This window comes from Plectropomus leopardus, chromosome 24 (assembly GCF_026936395.1).
Source record: "Plectropomus leopardus strain MGB_pleo_1.0 chromosome 24, ASM2693639v1, whole genome shotgun sequence".
Lineage (NCBI taxonomy): Eukaryota > Metazoa > Chordata > Actinopteri > Perciformes > Serranidae > Plectropomus > Plectropomus leopardus.
This window is the reverse complement of record NC_142199.1, coordinates 5175757-5181828: the sequence shown is the minus strand read 5'-3', so window position 1 is coordinate 5181828 and position 6072 is coordinate 5175757. Positions and strand designations below refer to the sequence as shown.

The 6072-nt window shown below is 37.2% G+C and overlaps 1 long non-coding RNA gene across 1 annotated transcript; it reads left to right on the top strand.

The window, feature by feature from the left end:
• Positions 1 to 282: 282 nt before the first annotated feature.
• LOC148185470 (uncharacterized) lies at positions 283 to 5406 on the top strand. The gene is made up of 3 exons (XR_015775861.1): positions 283 to 352; positions 700 to 764; positions 5269 to 5406. It is a non-coding gene; the product is annotated as an uncharacterized LOC148185470 (long non-coding RNA).
• The last annotated feature ends 666 nt before the right edge of the window (positions 5407 to 6072 follow it).

The following is a 6072-nucleotide window of genomic DNA, read 5'->3' as shown; positions in this document are numbered from 1 at the left end:
AAACCACCTTGCATTTCAATTTAATTTTTTTTAACAAAAATCTTATAGCCACTGTTTTTTTTCATTTTTAATACCCCCCCCAACAGAAAATCCAATGAACAAAAGAAACATTGACCTTTACAGCAGCATTGTTGTAGCATTTCTTGTCTATTTTATTCCAAAATGCATAAAAAGGAAGGTAGAGGGAGCTGTTCAATGTGTTGCACAAATACTATCCAAAAATGTCTGACCCTGACTTCCTGTTGCAACAGGAAGAAGTTCAACTTCCAGGAAGCCAGCCACTTTTGACCTTTTGACCTTTTGACCTTTTGACCATGTTGTTCCAGTGTGACGTCAACAAGCTGTTTGTGAGGTAAATGAAATTTATTCAGACTTTCTAAGTCTTTTTCTCTGTGGTAGCTGCAGTTTGTTCACTTCATCTCAAATTAATACCAAAACAGGAGATCAGTCAGTTGCATAGTTGTCTGCTGCAGGAAGGGCTGCCTGTAATTGTTTGAAAGTTTTTATTTATTAAGTGAATTGAAATATGTGAAAAAATGAAAATGCACATTATCATGAGTCAAAAATGACATTATCAGGGACAAATCTGCCTATTCATACATGGCATTTTATGCAGCCTTACATGTTATTGAATGCCCATTTTAATATGCAGATATACAGTACATATAAAAGGGTGTCCCTGCTCTGTCTCTTTTTAAGTTCTGGGGTCCTTGGCTGGAAAAACCTTGAAGACTGCTGCTCTAGATTGATAAAAAGCACTACAGGTAAGAGATAAAATATGTACTTTTGATTTTGGGGTGAAGTGTCCCTAAAGGGCGGCTCATGAGCTTTCATTCACCGTTCTGCTTCAGTCCTTGCACAAATATTCACTTTAACAAGTCAGTTTGACCTTATATACGCTCTTAATATCATACATTTTCAAATGAGTAAAGAACCAAAGCAAGGACATGATTTCATTTTACTTCTAAGCAGTATAAGTGAGCTTTGGTGAAGTATAATTTGCTCCATATGTGCAGATCTGCTTGTAATAAGAGCCTGAAAAAGCTTGTAGATGAACTCCTGAACTAATCAACACTTTGAAACCTGAGTGGAAAAAAAAAAACACATGAAGAAAGCAGTGAGCATCAAAAGAAGCAATAAAAAAATAGCAAGAAATTAGTAAAAAAGTGCAAGAAATGAATATATTAATAAATCAGAAATAAATAAATGGAAAATGAATAAATAAAAAAAAAAATCAAAACCCAAAATACGTTAATAATTAAAAAAGGAAATTACCTGGAAAAAGTGCTTAAAATATAATAATTCTTTAACACAATATGTAATTATTATAAATGGCGATTAATAATTCTAAGAATAGTTTTTGGCTAACTTTTTTCTGTATTTCCTAGAAATTTTACCCCAGTTTTTTAAACTAATTTTCCATATCTCCTAATTTGTTGCAATTATTGAAGCATTATTTTCATTGCCTTTTTTCCTGTCTTTTAAAAAGAAATCACAACAATATGCTTAAAGTTCAAAGGTTTAATTACTTGTGAAAAGTGTCTGAAAGAAGCACAGGAAAAGTGATGTTGCCCCAGGTTTCCAAAAATTAAAAGAGGGAAAATAATATCCATTTAAATAATTAATTATCAAAGCTGTTTTTTTAACTAAATTTTTTAATTAATTGTGAATATTTAATATCTGCATCCAGGTAAAGCTTGTATCACAATACAGTAAAATAACATTTAGTTGTAAATAATACAGCTTTAAGATGGATTTTGGGTTTTTTCGGGTAAAGCTGCACTATGCATGCAAATATTTAAAGTACTGTAGATTCTGAGAGCCTAGCAGCTCCATCAAGATTTGCGAGACAAGTTGAAAAGGTGAACACACTTGGAAGCGTGCCTTGTTCTGGTGCATATTTGACTTTTCAGCAGATTCCCGGAGCTGCAATTGAGGGACATTTCCCCCTGCAGTACTTCCATCATAAGCATTTCTGTCCGTAAGTTCAGCAAAGAAGCATTACTTAGCATTTCTATGAAAGCCATTACATGCTCACGTCCTCATTCATTTGGAGCTACAGCTGAATAACACGACTTCTCCTGCATTCACGTCTGTCAAACTCAATATAACCCTATTAACTGGCGCAAAGAGGAGTGACCGGGCTGAGAATTCTTAATATCTTCAAGAACTTGCTGACTTATGTTTTATAAATTCAAGATGAGGTCACGTTGCCCGCAGAAGCTTCTTTAAATTGGCTACAGGAAACATTGCGCTCTAACAACAAGGAGCAGAAATGGGAACATAAATAGCAGAGAGGATAAAAGCAAAGCCGAGCCACCTCTATTTTTCTTATTAAAAGCAACTAAACATCAAGCGATAAAACAGTCCTCACGCTGTCTCTTTCTTTGTCCCAACAAGCGAGCTCTGGGGGGAACCGAGACACAATCCGGATGACAAATGAGAGCTTTATGGCTGTTCGCACCGCAGGCTCAGTGTTCAAGGACACACCGGGAGGATTTTCCAAGGGAATAGGCCTAAATTACTTCGGGTTGTAACTCTTTCAAAGTGACGCTTCAGCAGAGGAACACATGAGGTGTGTTGGGCTCTTGTGAGAAAGGCCTTTTGATATTCAGCAGATAAATACATTAAGGGTCTGAATCTCGAAGAAGTCACGTAAGCTGGTCACTTTATCTCCCTGCGCAGTGATTCAAGGCCCTTTCGTTAAAAAAGCTCTGAGCTACAGGAGACGTAATTGAGTCTGTGCATATACAGCCCAACTGTGAAATACCTTTTTGTGCTGCATGAAAGGACACTTCCCTGTGCAATAGACAAGTTTCAGAGCACCAGTTGAATTTCTTTGCTCGGTGGAGTCAAATCAAAATGAATGGATTTTATGCCAGCAAGTGAATAATGGGCAGTTTTGTACCTAAAAAGGTTGATGCTGAGCGTTTGAATACAACCTGTCATGTATGTTCCAACTGAATTTCATTGTAGAATAGGAAAAAATATTTCACAATATGTTACTTCTCTTTCCCATGGTTAAAATTATGTGTGTATTGTAGAAAAAAGGCTGTCGCTTGCTGAGTTTAAAGTAAAAATTCACCCTCGGATAATTTTACACAATTAGACATCATCAATTAGTGATGCTCTGTGCTGTATTTATCAATCAAATGTTGTAATTACTTTGCTTTTGCAGAAACAGCTGCTGAAATTCTGTGATACAGCTGTTATCTTTACAATTTGTATAATAAAACAGATCCAAGAGTTTAGTTCTCTCCAGAATCAAATATACATATTTTTCCTTGTACCTGTTGTGCTAGTCATTAATGTAGATTGCTTTGGTGTGAGTTGCCGAATGTTTGAGATGTCAGCCATTGAGATATCTCCCTAGTCTCCAATGTAATGGAATTAGGTGCCACTCGGCTTTTGGTGCTCAAAATGCTGAAGAAAAGAAAATTTAAAAACACAACAGCAATGTGTCTTTCTATAAATCATGACGCGATTACTCAAGATAATCCACAGACCTTGTTGATAGCAGTTTCAGGTAGGAACTATTTTCTTTCTGCACCCGCCAACTATATCACTACACAGAGGGAAGCTTGAAGTATAACTTTGCTTTCTTTCAATATTAACTTAATTTATCCAAATTTGTGGCATAATGTGACAAAATCTGCTTCAAAATGTGCTTTTCTTACAAGAACCAGTGATACCAGTGGTGCTCCTAAGAAATATTTTGGGTTGTATTTCTAGTCTCCACCTCTGGGTGTGCAGGGATCATGCTCTGTTGCATCTAAAAATAAATCTTCCTTCTTGTTCCCCATTGCAAACTAGCTGTGTGTCCACCGGTGACATTGTATATGTGTCAGGAAATTGGTTTAGTTTTTCTGTTGTTGTCATCAAACACTTCAGTATTCAGGTATTTCAGGATTTATTTTATGTAACCAAAGCTGCATTTATGATGCCCACCTCCACTTGCTGGGCAGGTTTGAGAATTATTTGGGGGTTAGTTGTGAAAAGCTTGTATACATTGCATACTTGTACACATGTAGGCACTGTAACAATGGCTGTGCAAGAAGGAAACCTCTGTCAATGTAGCATGCACTGAGGAATTTTGCTTCAATTGACTATGTTTATCATCAACACTGATTACAGAGTTACATCCAATTAAATGTTGCAAATTTCACCTTTAATCTACTGCTGAGCTAGCAACAGCTGAGCTGAGGAGGACGCAGTTAATAATCACATCTCATGCCGTCACAAACACAAACCTCTGATCTATAAGAAGATGCACGCTTCCTTCGGTGTGATGATTCGGTTGGTGGTAAAAAGAAAAAAGTTTCTACATTAAACTGTTCACAACAAGGTCTGTGGATTATCTCGAGTTATTGGGTCACAATTTCTGGAAAGAGACATTGCTGTTGACTTTTTCAAATGTTTCATTTTTGGCACCACAAGCTGAGTACCATCTACCTCTTTTATATTGGAGAGGAAGCAGGCAACTCTACGAATAACAGGCGAGAGGAATGATATGTATTGAACTGACCCTTTAAATTGATCCTTGAACCAAACTGTTTGAGGGTGTTTTGGCGTGAATTTGACCTTTAAATACACTGTATGACAGCAGGGAGCTAAATTTGAGAATTGTTGTGCAACATTTCGTGTCAATTTTACTCCAAAATGCAAAATGCCAAAAAAACCCCCCAAAAAAACGGCAGGTAGAGGGAGCACTTCAATGTTTAGCATAAAAACTCGAGAACAGTGTTTGACCGTGACTTCCAGAAAGCAAACATGTTTTGCAAACACATCTTTTAAACATGCTATTCCAGTGTGACTTTAACAACCTATGTACAAATCTATGTATTTCAGTCTTATTTTTGACCAGCTAAAATAATCGTGTGACACCTTCACAGGTGCAGCAGATAAAACTGTAGTCAGCTCTCTGTAAGCTTCAGAAAAACCGGATCTTAGTTTGACACTTAGTTGTCCTAAATTTGAAAGTCAGTAAGGTTTACATAACTTTGAATTCCTAAAGTCCTTTCAGAGTTGTTTGAAAGTGAAAGCTTGATTAAAGACAGCTAATATCAGCTAATCATGCTAATTTGGCGCTTTTAGGATTAACAAGCTCATCTCAAGTGAAAACCATGTTTATCCAAAATGTCATTTCATCACAGACTAAATTAAAAAAAAGCAGCTTTGATAATTGATGATTAAGCTTAGTGACTGTTTTTGAGATAATCCTATGTGCTCAGATTTGATATAAAAGGAAAGACATTATATTTCTTCCAGGAGAAACCGAGCCAGAGCCAGACAAGATTCGAGCCTGACAGCCGAGCGCAGACTCTCTCATCCCTTTAAACCGCAACATGTTGCACCCAGGGACCCTGAGGTATGACTCACCACACTCTGTGCCACAATGTGACTTACAGCATGTTAAAACTGCCGTCTCGTATCGGAGCGGGAGACGAGATGATAATATTTTCACCCAGTATTTCACTGTTAATTAGTCCATTTTAATCTTAATAATGCAGGGAAAATACAAAGCAATTAAAACTATTATAACGGTTGCCCTTTATTTATGTAATTTAGTTCATTTGAAACTCTGCTGTCAGCGTTGTCGTTAGTTACACAGATGCCGAGTCTCCAGGGATGCTGTTGTCGGTTGGTTGGTCAGTCTGCACTAAAGAGTCTCAGCAATGGTTAGATGTATCGCCCTCACTTGCTGTTGATATTTTGAGGGAAATGCCTCAACAGCCATGGATTGTTTAGATCAAAAAACAATCATGATATTCAGGTCCCCTTCATGAACGGGTGAATTACCAGACAGTGGGCCCTTGGGCACAGCTATGCGAAAGTCCCTCTTGCCTCTCCCTCATAGGAACAAGACACACAGATTTTGAGGTTGTTGAGCCACTTTTGGTGTCATTGTTTTGTATCTCTCTGTAGCTGTAAGAATCTTTTGTGGTTTTGTGTCTCTTTCTAGTTATTCTGTGTCACTTAGGGTTAATATTGTGCCTTTTATGGTCATTTTGTGTCTCTAGGTGGTTGTTTTGCATATCTTTGTAGTTATGCATCTTTTTGTAGTTTTGTGTC